The sequence below is a fragment of the Panthera pardus genome, unplaced genomic scaffold (assembly GCF_024362965.1).
Source record: "Panthera pardus isolate Hobbes unplaced genomic scaffold, ASM2436296v1 HiC_scaffold_15, whole genome shotgun sequence".
In the NCBI taxonomy this organism is placed as follows: domain Eukaryota; kingdom Metazoa; phylum Chordata; class Mammalia; order Carnivora; family Felidae; genus Panthera; species Panthera pardus.
The window spans coordinates 75,053,223-75,066,328 of NW_026526710.1; positions in this window are offsets into that span (position 1 = coordinate 75,053,223).

The following is a 13,106-nucleotide window of genomic DNA, read 5'->3' on the forward strand; positions in this document are numbered from 1 at the left end:
GTGGTCCCAGAAGAAGGGGCAAAGGTCCGGGTGGGCCGAAGCTGAGGCGCGGAGCGGACGCGGAAACCGCACTCCAGCCCTTGCCCGACCTCTGCCCTGCGGCCAAGCCGGTCTGTGAGCAGAGGGTTTTGCTTTGACGCCTAGGGTTCTGAAGATACAGGTCCTCTACAGGGAGCTACCATTTTTGAAAGGGCTTCGTATGAGTCTCTACAGAGACCCATAAATCTTCTAGCTTTCATCACAAGCCTAAGGAGATACGTATCTAGTCAACTCTTCAGCTTCTCACCGTATTTCATGATTTCCACCCGAATGCGAAATCTCGTGAAATCCTTGGCTTCCGCTTCGCGTTCGCCCACCGGATCCAGCCACTCATCAGATCCAGTCCATGGGGCAGCCAGGGGTTTCTGCACGTTGTCACACTCTCATCCTGACGTCACCTTGCCAATTTGTCCCCGGGATTACAGCACCTATTGGTTTTCTTCTTCGGGTCTTCATTTTCCATTATTCATATTCCAGCTGGAGTAAGCTTTCTCAAAATCAAATGTGACCGTGTGGACGATGACGACCCTTCAGGGCTTTCCTAGTTTTAAGATAGAGTTCAAAGCCCTTCATAAATCTCAACTGGTCCCCATTCCTAATATTTACCGTTTTTTCATTGTTTCTGTATCCTTCTCCACATTCTGTCCATCCACAGACAAATGACTCCAGTTGATTGATAACAACATTAACCTCTGATTTGTGGGGGAAAGGCTAGGATTAAATAATAGGCAATAATAGCGTGCAAATAGGGAGGAGCACGACTGGAGTTTAAGCTTTCTACATTTCTCAATAGTACCTCGGAGTTATTAAGTTTTTTTAAGTATGCATGCTAACACTACAGTAACCACCAAAGAAAGACCTATTGCACATCATTTCCAAATAAATTCTTAAAAAGACCAAAACCAAGAAAATAGTAGAACAAGTAACACCGAGATCCAAATATATCAGTAATCACTATACATGTAAAAGGACTAAACACTCCAATGAAAAGACAAAGACTGTCAGACTGGACAAAAAACAAAGTCCAGATATAGGCTGTTTAAAAGGGCTACTTCTTGGGGCACGAAGGGGGGCTCAGTTGGTTAAGTTTCCGACTTCGGCTCGGGTCATGATCTCACTGTTGGTGAGTTGGAGCCCCGAGTCAGGCTCTGTGCTGACAACTCTCAAGTCTAGAGCCTGCTTCAGATTCTGTTTCTCTCTCTGCCCTTCCCTGACTCATGCTTTGTCTCTCTCTCTCAAAAATAAATAAACACTAAAAAAAAAAAAAAAAAAAATAGAGGTGCCTGGGTAGCACAGAGCTGGCTTTGGATCTGTCCCCTTCTCTCTCTCTGCCCTTCCTCTGCTCATTCTGTCTCTCTCTCAAAAATAAATAAACTTTAAAAACAGAGATACTTCTTAAATGTTAAAGTAGACTAAAAAGTCAAAGGATGAAAAAATCACAAACCAAGAAAAATAACTGACCAAAAGAGAAATCAAGTAGTAATATTAACATCAGACTAAGTAAACTTTAATATGAAAAGCATTACTGGAGAAAAAGGTCATAACATAACGAATGATAAAAAGTCCAATTTAACATTTACAAATTTGAATGCAACTAATAACAAAACCTCAAATATGTATAAAACAAAAATTGATAGCTCCATGAGAGACATTACCAAACTCACCATCTCACTTAGAAATTTTAACACCTATTTGGTAAGTATTTCAAAGCGCTGACATATAGGCGATAATCTTAAATACAAATTAGAAATAAAAAATATAACTAAAAAAGCCCCATGGGTTTGGAAGCATGCATAAAACGTTTAAAATCTGTTCATGTACTGAAAACGAAATTATAATTGAAATTAGAAAATACTCAGAACTACACAGCAACTTAAAATAATGTATCAAAATGTGTCCAATGAAGCCAAAGTGGTACTTAGAGAAGAGTTTATAGCCTTTGATGTTTATATTAGAAAAGAACGAGATCTAAAACTTAATAAAGCAAAGAGCCAGCCAACTTAAGAATGAGGAACAACAACAAAAAAAAGCATAAGCCCAAAGAAAGAAGAACGATAATACAGGGAAAAACGGAAGTTAATGAAATAGAAAATATATTTTAGAGAGGATCAACAAAACCAAAAGTTGTTTTCTGGGGGAAAAATATAGCAATATTAACCAAGGGGGGAAAAGCACAAATAGTAATAGAAATTTTAAAAGGATTATAACAATAATAGGAATTTCAAAGGTGCTGCAGACATTAACCAGATACCTGGAGGATATTACAAATGATAATGAGTGGTCATGTGGCCAATTAGTCACCTTGGTAAAGTCCATTCCTCTTTTTTTTCAAGGAGATTTTCTGTGATTTTTTTTTTTAAGATCAATTTTTAAGTAATCTCCACACCCAATGTGGAGCTTGAACTCACAACCCTGAGATGAAGTCACGTGCTCCACTGAATGAGCTAGCCAAGCACCCCAGTCCATTCCTTTCTAAATAAAATGTCTGAATTAGCTGATGTCAAATATTCTGTAAAGCCGTGCTTCTCACAAGCTAATAGGAATTTTGTTAAAATGCAGATTCTGATTCAATAGGTCTGGGAATCTGCATTTCTAGTAAACTCCCTAAGTGATGTAGATGTGCTGGTCCATATTTGAGTAGGGAGGCCTTAAGGCATTATCACCCTGTACCCTGGTCTTATGGTCTTTTTTGACAAATTCTATCCTGCATTCTGTGCTGCCGTTTTTCAACACTCACTCCCAAACTCCCAAATCCTTCCCATGCCACCCAGATATAGTAAGGCTAAGATTCATCAGCTGAAACCTTAAATAACCTTAGAGAAGCAGGAAAAAAAAAAAAAAAACCCCATAAAGCAAGCCCATACCCTCTAATTTTACTACGAGTTGCAACTAAAAGGACAGCATTCCTAAAAGAGGACACCTGCAATTAAGCCCTCCTTTTTCTTTTGTTTTTTTGTTTTGTTCTGTTTAGATGAACCAATTTACTCTGTATTATGGGAAATGGATGAATCAAAAGTGCTATGCAGCCATTAATGCGTGCCAATAATTTACTTGTAATGACTCAGGTCTGTATAATGCATTCGTTGGCAATAAACACTGTGAAAAATTCTCTTTTAATTATGTAAGTGGAATTTCTGTTTGTCTTCGTACAATGTTTCAGAGGCTTATCTTAATTATCCCAATATCATTCGCAGTTGAATAAAGTCAGTTTGATGTGCAGTGTGGGAGGGAAAAAAAAGTCTCCTACACAATGCTTTCTAAAGCATGAACTTTAACTTGAGATTCCCTTTGTGTAAGTCAAGGAGAAATGGATGAAGTCATTTTGCTTGAGTACACACAATAAGAATTTTCTTTTACTTGCAGTTTCTAACAATAATAAGGGTTGTCATCTTTAATATTTAAGTTCAAGGCTGGAGGGGAAAAGATATTTATGCACATGTACGTGCAACCTGGCAAATATTACTCATCTGTTCCCAAATATCTGGAACCGAGTAGAAAAATAAGACAAGTTGCTCTGGCTATCCCCGAGAATGTATAAGCTTTTTAATAAAGCATGCCTTTGTCACTCGTGTGACCCTCACCCTGGGTGACCCCGTTCTTGTTGCTGCTGGTACTTTGCACAATGTCCTCATTGCAGCCATAGGCCAAGGCTGAATGGGTGGGAGAAGATATTTGATAGAGGTCAGGACTATCTCTGGAGTGTTAACAAGTAACAGGCTTGCAGGAGGGTCCAGTATTCGTGCCATCTTCGGCCCTGTTCTAATTAGCTGCGCCTCAAAACAAAACTCGCTCTAGACCCAAGTAGGCCATTTACAAATTTCAAGCACCCAAGGTAAACAAGTTATACATGATTCTAAGACACCAAAACTAGATAATCTGAGTGAAAGACCCAGGGCCTAGTCCACAAAGCCCCTAGCCACTGAGAGTACAATTTTGTGGTGACCTCTTCCTTGGTCATGGAACCCTAGCAGAGACATTTGTGATGAAGGCCTGGTTGGATACAAAGTAAGTGGGGAACTGCCTTCCATGTAAACAGACAAAACATTTCTCAAGGCTGTGTTTTCAAAAACCTAGTACAGTTTTTAGGCTTCTCAATAAGCTTTCCCAAGGAAGTTAATCTCATATCTAGTAACAGAGACTTTTTACATATCAGGTTTAAGAATTGTAACCCAAGGGTGCTTGGGTGGCTCAGTTAAGCATCCAACTCTTGATTTCAGCTCAGGTCGTGATCTCATGGTTTATGAGTTTGAGCCCCATGTTGGGCTCTGCACTGACAGTGGGGAGACTGCTGGGGATTCTCTCTCCTTCTATTTCTGCCCCTCCTCTGCTCTCTCAAAATAAATAAACACTTAAAAAAAAAAAGAATTGTAACCTAGAAAAATGGTCATGCAAAGGTCTTCCCTAGTGAGATTCTCCTGACTATCCATGAGGTAGGATTGCTCCCACCCTTGTACAGGTGAGCACCTTGAACCCAGACCCAGGATTGGGTCAGCCCTTCCATTCATCCTGAGTTTTTCAGATTCCAGAACTCATGAACTGTCTGCTGCACTATATTGCCCATCTTGCAGTATGTAACACAGGAACTCAGAGATGGATCTGTCCCTTACAAGTGCCAGGAAACTGGATGAAAGTCACAAAATCACACTTTCTCATCACACCTAGGGAATAAATCTGTTCTTCCCCAGAGGTACGGTCTTTATGTGTTAAGTAATCTAGTCACTGAAGCCTTTTATTTTATTTTTATTTTTTATTTTTTAAAATTTACATCCTAATTAGTTAGCATCTAGTGCAACAATGATTTCAGGAGTAGATTCCTTAGTGCCCCTTCCCCATTTAGCCCATCCCCCCTCCTGCAACCCCTCCGGTAACCCTCGGTTTGTTCTCCATATTTATGAGTCTCTTCTGTTTTGTCCCCCTCCCTGTTTTTATATTCTTTTTGTTTCCCTTCCCTTATGTTCATCTGTTTTGTCTCTTAAAGTCATCCTATGTGTGAAGTCATATGATTTTTCTCTTTCTCTGACTAATTTCACTTAGCATAATACCCTCCAGTTCCATCCACGTAGTTGCAAATGGCAAGATTTCATTCTTTTTGATTGCTGAGTAATACTCCATTGTGTGTATGGATATATATATCCATATATATGATATATATATATATATCATATATATGGATATATATATGATATATATATATATATCATATATATGGATATATATATGATATATATATATATATCATATATATATGGATATATATATGATATATATATATACACACCACATCTTCTTTATCCATTCATTCCATCAATGGACGTTTGGGCTCTTTCCATACTTTGGCTATTGTTGATAGTGCTGCTATAAACATGGGGGTGCATGCACCCCTTCGAAACAGCACACCTGTATCCCGTGGATAAATGCCTAGTAGTGCAATTTCTGGGTCATAGGGTAGTTCTATTTTTAGTTTTTTGAGGAGCCTCCATACTGTTTTCCAGAGTGGCTGCACCAGCTTGCATTCCCACACTGAAGCCTTTTAAACATAATCATTTGTTACTCTTTTCAAGGTACCTGAGAGGGGAGAACCCATCTCTCTCGTTCACAGCCAAATCCTGTGACCAGACAGTTACTGGAACATAGTTTGTGCTAAGCAAATATCTGTGATTGATTCATTGTTTTACAACCACCTGTTGAAAGAAATCATTATTGTGTGAATAAACGAGAGTCTGTGGAAGAACAGAAAGGTCCCCTCTGAGGTCATCCAAAAGATCTGAATTATGACATAAGCCTAGTCTAGGACTGCCCATTGTGGGAGAAAAGGGATAGCCTAGTTAATATGGTTGGTAAGTTTTTGGGTAAGAGATTGTTTACTAGTGTATTAAATTAGAAAACAAAACTATGAAACTATGTATCAGAGCCAATTGTTCAGTATTTTTTTACCTCTTTCTAGAAGCCTTCCCTGAATAACCATACATGTTATTGGTCAGTCCCTCACTTTCCTTGCCTATTTAATTATTTATTCTCACCCTATCTATCTCTCAGTTATTTATTCACAAAACATTTACGGGGCACCTGGATGGCTCAGTCAATTAAGCAGCCGACTTTGGCTCAGGTCATGATCTCATGGTTTGTGGGTTCAAGTCCCAAGTCAGTCTCTGTGCTGACAGCACAGAACCTGCTTGGAATTCTCTTTCTCCCTCTCTCTCTGCCCCTCCCCCACTTGCGCGCGCTCTCTCTCTCTCTCTCTCTCTCTCTCAAAAATAAACATTAAGAAAAAAACAACAACAACAAAAAACCCATTTATTGAACAATTTCTAGAGACCAGGCATTTTAGTTATGAAGGGGAATTTAACAAAAGCCCTGGGCCCAAAGACTACATAATAGGTACACAGACAAGTAAACCAGGTCATGCAACAGACTTCTGGTTAAGGTGGTAGAATGACTACATGTGAAATCTTCCCCTTTTCGTGTGAAAAAACATACTGTAGTGCATGCATTTAATGTAACACAGGCATTGTAATTCACGGCCGTTTTATTCGTTTCCTAGGGATGACACAACAAAGTACCACAAACTAGTGGGCTTAAACAACAGAAATTTACTCTCTCATAGTCCTTGTGGCTAGAAGTTCAGGATCAAGGTGTCTGCAGCGTTAGTTTCTTGTGAGGAACTATCACCAAATCCTAGTGCTTCCAATCAGCCTTTTAGGGCTTTGAATACTGAACAACCAAGGATCCTCAAACACACGAGGAGAACCTCTAATGTGAAGAAGGCTGAAGTAAACAACTGCAAAAATGAAACCAGAGGAAATGGAACTAATCAGGGAAGAGGGAACATTGACAAATAGCCCCAAATAATATTTTTAGAAGAAAACACTACAGCTTTGAAGCAAGAGTAAAGCACTATACAATGGTAACAATTAGGGGTTAAGAATAAGCTCTTGGAGGGGTGCTTGAGTGGCTCAGTCAGTTAAGTGTCTGACTTTGGCTCAGATCACGATCTCACAGTTTGTGAGTTCAAGCCCTGCGTCAGGCTCTGTGCTGACAGTACAGAACCTGCTTTGGATCCTCTCTCTCTCAAAAATAAATAAAATTAAAAAAAAATCTTTAAAGAATAAGCCCTTGGAGATTTAAAACACAGACCACAGCCAAAATGAGAATGTTTAACACAGGTCTTGGTAGGTAATGTTGAATAAATTAATACAAATGCTAAACAGATGGAAAATATGAGAGAAAAGATAGGAAGCAGAGAAGGTTATTCCAGAAGGTCTAACAACAGACTAAGAGGAGTTTCAGAATGAGAGAACAGAGAAAATGGACAGGAAAATAATTATTGAGCATTTTCTAGAACTGGGACACAGATTGAAAGAGCTGATCGAGCAACCAGCACAACAAAGGGAAAAGATCCACACCAAAGGCATGTTGCTATTGACAACAGAGATAAAGGAATGTTCCCAAAAATTCTCCAAGGAGAAAAAAAAAATAGCTTGGCATCAGGCGTCTCAACATTGGGTGCAGAAGATGGGGATGAGGGGTGGGGGTGAGTCATGCCTTCTAAATCCTGAGAGAAATGGATTCGATCTAGGAGTTAGTTCTCCACTAACCTCACTCAGATGTGAGACAAAACAGATTTCCAGACATGCGATGGGACTCAGCATCTCCCCCCGCCCCCATTTCTTCTGTCTTAGGAAGTGAGTGGGCTTTATGCTCCGGAAAGATGAAGGAGTAAACCAAGAAAGACAAAGAAGGGGACCCAGGAAGGAGTGGATATAACCCCGGAGACGGGTGAGGAGGAATTTCTAACAGACAGAAGAGCAGCATGGCCAATCTGGAACAGGCAGATAGAGAATTTGGGGCGAGAAGACTGAGAAAGGGGGCTCCCCAGGATACCTGAGGCGGTCGGTCACTAGGGCAAGATAAAAGACAGACGGGTGACCGAATTGATGGAGTGTTTGAACCAAAATGAGTAATACCCACATAGTCACGATCCTGTGACTTAATTTAACATAGTGATCCATCATAACAGACACCAGATATCATCTAAGATGCATACATCGAGAACAAGCCGTGTATGCATATTACACAGTATTGTGAAGGCAGTTGCCAGAAGCAACAGCTCCAAGAGTTCAAAGTGGCTGCCTCCGGGTGTCAGAACTCGAGTGTGCGAGAAGGGGCGAGAAGGGGTTAAGGATTGCTGTGATTTATTACCAGCCTTTGGGAAATTTTAATTTTTAACTCTACGTATGTATGAACTTTGATCACAAACTTTAAACTAAAGGAGAACAAGCACAGGGTGGTAAGTGCTACGAGGCAGAGTGGAGAGGAACTGCAGAGCCTTGAGGGGTCGTCGGCGGGAAAACTTTCTTAGAAGTTGGGCACAATTGTGTGATCCCAGAATTGAATGCCTGTTTCATTCACTCATTTATCCACCGTTCTCCAGGCACTGTTCTAAGCTCTGCGTCTGTATCAGTGAATAAGAGACCTAGATGTGGCGCACTTGGGTGCCTCTGTCGGTCGAGGGTCTGACTTCGGTTCAGGTCATGACCTCATGTTTCGGGAGTTCAAGCCCCACGTGGGGCTCACTGCTGTCAGCGCAAAGCCTGCTTTGGATCCTCTGTCCCTCTCTGTCTGCCCATCCCTGGCTTGCACTCTCTCTCTCAAAAATAAGTGAACATTAAAAGAGAGAGGTGGGGAGCACCTGGGTGGCTCAATCGGTTAAGCATCCAACTTCGACTTCGCCTCAGGTCCTGATCTCACAGTTCATGAGTTCGAGCCCCACATTGGGCTCTGTGCTGACAGCTCAGAGCCTGGAGCCTGCTTTGGATTCTGTCTGTCTCTCTGTCTCTCTCTCTCTCTGCCCCTGCCCTGCTTGCACTCTGTCTCTCTCTAAAATAAACAAACATTAAAAACATTAAAAAAAAAAAGGGAGACCTAGATGCTGCATGCTGTTTTCCCCAGCTGCCCATGAACATGCTCACGGGTTCTCTTATATCCACACATAGCACTTTGAATAATGCTGTGCTGACATGACCAGTAAATAAATCCTGGTCACATGAGTGAGTGAATGAATGAAGGAATGAATGATCCAACCCGTACAATCCACAGCCATGTGAACAGGCAATGACCTGTGAGGACAAAGAACATTTTCGGAATGTCAAGTGTAAAGAAATTTCTCCTCTAATCAAACGGCAACAAGTTTAGAGAAAATTTAGAAATCCAACATCCCACACAGAGAGTTCCCAGATCTCTCCTTAGTTCAGTAACTTTAGTTGTCACTTCATCTCTCAATACTGCACAAGACTTATGCATAAAATGGGAATAACAGTAATACCTCATAGCACCTTTAGTTGTTATAGGAACTAATTGAGATGGTGCTTTGAAAACTGTGGAGCCCTATAAACATTTGAATTCTTTCATCCTTGGGATTTAATTTTGCCTGTCACTTTTAGAATGATGGCAGCTTAGGACTTTGGATTTCATGGAATCTATTCTCTCATTTGATAAAAGAGGAAACTAAGGTTCAGAGGGGGGTGGGCTACCCAAGACCATACAACCGGGTTGTGCAATGTTTAAGCTGGAAGTCACGGCTGCTTCTTCAGTGTTCCTTTATGTTCAATCCGCTTTGTAGATTTCAATTCAGAGTCTTTCGGAAGTTCCATACTTGAAAAGTAAAATGTGGTTGGGGCGCCTGGGCGGCTCAGGCGTCTAAGCGTCTGACTCTTGGTTTCGGCTCGGGTCACGATCTCACAGTTCGAGGGATCCAAGCCCCGTGTTGGGCTCTGCGCTAACAGCTGGGAGCCTGCTTGGGATCCTCTCTCTCCCTCTCTCTCTGCCCCTCCCCTGTTTGCTCTCTAGCTCTCAAAACAAATAAATTTTTTAAAAATTTGAAAAGTAAAATCTGGTCATTTAAAAGTGAAAAAAGAACTAGTAAAGGATGAAAAAATTCAAAATGCTGCATATCAGAAAGTCCAAAGGCCCAAATGAGCAAGTTCAGCTCTTGAGTCTGACGGAATCTTCTTATTCCAAGTGATGTGGGCTATTGATATACCGGTAGGATCTGTAAGGAGGGTCCTCACCAGGTGAAGCCCAGTGACACCCCCTGGTGACATCACCAGGGACTTTAACCTGTGAGACTGTCCACAAAGACTTTACAGTAGTTGAACAGAGAAAAGGGGAGGCAATCAGTGAGTGATTCTGTGGCCCCCCAGGAAGATGGTTTGTCATAATGAAAGCTGAACGAGGAAACAAGCCACTGCCATGGCCATCGGTGCCACATTCCCAAGGAGAGCAGCCATTTTGCTTTTGCAGGCAATTATCTACAGCTGTGTTAACTAAAATTTTAATTTTGTTGGTTTTGTGGTTTATTTTTGATTTGTACATTTGTTTCTATGAATCAATGTCTAGGAGCCATGGAGTTACAATGGCGTTTTATACTTGAACGGAACATTACTATAGAAACAACTTAACCCAACAATAGGGATCCACGTGCTATTTCCCTTTAAGAGGGGTCCAAATGTTGCTCAAGCTTAAAAACACTTGGCAGGTAAGGGTACATTGGTCCCATGTGGCCCCCAGAGGCAGGCTGCTTATTAACAGAAGCTCAGGGGAAGGAGAGAGAAAAGCTGTCCTGTCTTATATCAAGAAATCTGGGTCTCCTGGAGCCGTGGATTTCAAAACTTTCCCTAGTAAGCTTATATAAGTATTAAAATCAAACATTCCTCTCACACATTTTTTAGTTGACATTTAAAATTTTCTCTTTTAAAAAATTATTTGAGGGGTACCTGTGTGGCTCAGTCGTTAAGCACCTGACTTCAGTTCAGGTCATGATCTCACAGTTCATGAGTTCGAGCCCCACATTGGATGAGATAGAGCCCCGCATCTCTCTTTCTTTCTGTCTCTCTCTGCCCCTCACTCACTTGTGCCTTCTCTCAAAAAAAATTACTTGAAAGAGAGAGTGAGTGAGCACATGCATGCACGCATGCCAGGTGGGGTGGGAAGAGGGAGAGAGAGAGAATCGTAAGCAATCTCCATGCCCAGTGCAGAGCCCTACGTGGGGCTCAATCCCACTACCCTGGGATCATGACCTGAGCTGAAATCAAGATTCAGAGGTTCAACTAACTGAGCCACCCAGACAATTCACCAGAAGTTACAATAGTCACAAAAGATAGGCTCCCAGTGTGTTGTAAACACGGGCATTTGAAAAACAAACGGTTACAGAACTCTTTTCAATACACATAACAAAGTCTAAGTATCAGAAGAGTGGAAAGCCTCCATGGTTCATTTAAAAAGGATGAGAACCACTCTTGTTTACCTCTTGGAACATCTGTATCACTCCTTTTTCTCCTTGAACCCACATTTTCATTCCACTTCTCCCACACAATTTTGCCTCCATGTAATGTGTGCATGCTTCAAGGTGGTAACTGATGATCCTATTATGTTTCTCTGACACAGGTGTATGCATATAAATTGGAATCTTTAAATGTCTAGTGACAGTAAGTTCCTAAGTTTTCCTTTCTGTCTGGGTTGAATTATTGCTACAAGTATCGTTAGTTCACAGCTGAGCAAAACAACATAAATATATTTCAAATGTTGATATGTAATCATTACATATAAACATAGAATGTCACTGAAAATGTCCCTCTTAAAGAGTTGGATTCAGCCACAGGTGACCATGACCCATTACTGCAGTAAGCCAGCAGGCAGCTTCCATTCCCTTCCTGGTTTTCGTTATTACGTAGGTAAGTTCTACAGCTCGCAGTCCTGATAAATAAGTAACAAGAATTTTGTTATGGCAACGGCACACTCCATTCTTTGAACTCCTTCCAAGGGAGAGTTCAAAAATCACATACTAATCCATCTTCAAAAATTACTTTTATTAATCTATCACTTGACAACTCAATTAGGTCCTCCTCCTCCAATTTTATTAAAAACCAAAAAAAAAAAGGAAAAGAAACCATCTGATTTACAAAAAAAAAAAAAATTGTTATTCAGTTATTGGAGTCATTTCTGGGAAAATATAACCAAACAGGTTCTACTAAGACTTAGTAAATGATGATTAATTATACTCATTATTCTTTCACTTAGGCATTTTATTTCACCCAATATTACCAACAAGATTTTTAAAAATCTACTGTTAATTTCACTATGTCTTTACCAATAGAATAGTTTTGATAGAATGCTCTTACCTCATCAAGGGCTTTAAACCTACTTATTCAGGATGTTGGAGCAACCAATTAGCTCATTTCTTTTACAAAAAAATGGTTGTCACATAAATGAATTGACAAAGTCAGTCCTCATCATCCAATCAATCAGCCAAATTAGACTTCAGCTTTCTGCTAGAAAGAATTTGCCTCCCTTCACCCATTCAAATGAATGCGTTCAGATGCGTCTCTGGGATAACACTTCACAGAGAGCAACGGAAAGAAGGCAGAGATCCCACTGCCTATTTTCCTCCTTGCTCGCGTTCCCTCCAAAGGCAAGCGCTATGCCAATAGTTGGGGGAAAAAGACATCCTGAAAATAGTCCCAACACTTAATCTGGACTAAAACTCCCAGCTCTGCAGCTGTGGTTTCCTTTAACAGAAATACGCGTAGACAGCATGTTCATGACGCCTGATTCAACACTAATATGTCAGATTGCTTTGGCTTGGTGTAGCGCTCTAGTGTTTACATTCCGGGGCACACATGAGAAGTGTGCTTTTCTTCCATTAGGAGGAGGAAGGGCAGTTGGAAGGGGAGACTGGCAAATGAGAACTGGTCCTTTCTCAGGCAGGTTCCCAAGGACGTTGGGGATTTGGGAATCCACTTGCGTTAACCCAACTCCGGAGTGTCTACTGCTGTGGGGGCCCAAAGACTTCCAGGGGAAGGTACCAAGAGTTGGATTAAGAAAATTCAACCCCAGGGGCACCTGGGTGGCTCAGTCTGTTAAGCATCTGACCTTGGCTCAGGTCACGATCTTGCGGTTCCTGAGTTCAAGCCCAGCGTCGGACTCTGCGCTGGCAGCTTGGAGCCTGGAGCCTGGAGCCTGTTTTGAATTCTGTGTGTCTCTCTCTCTGCCCCTCCCCCACTCATGTTCAT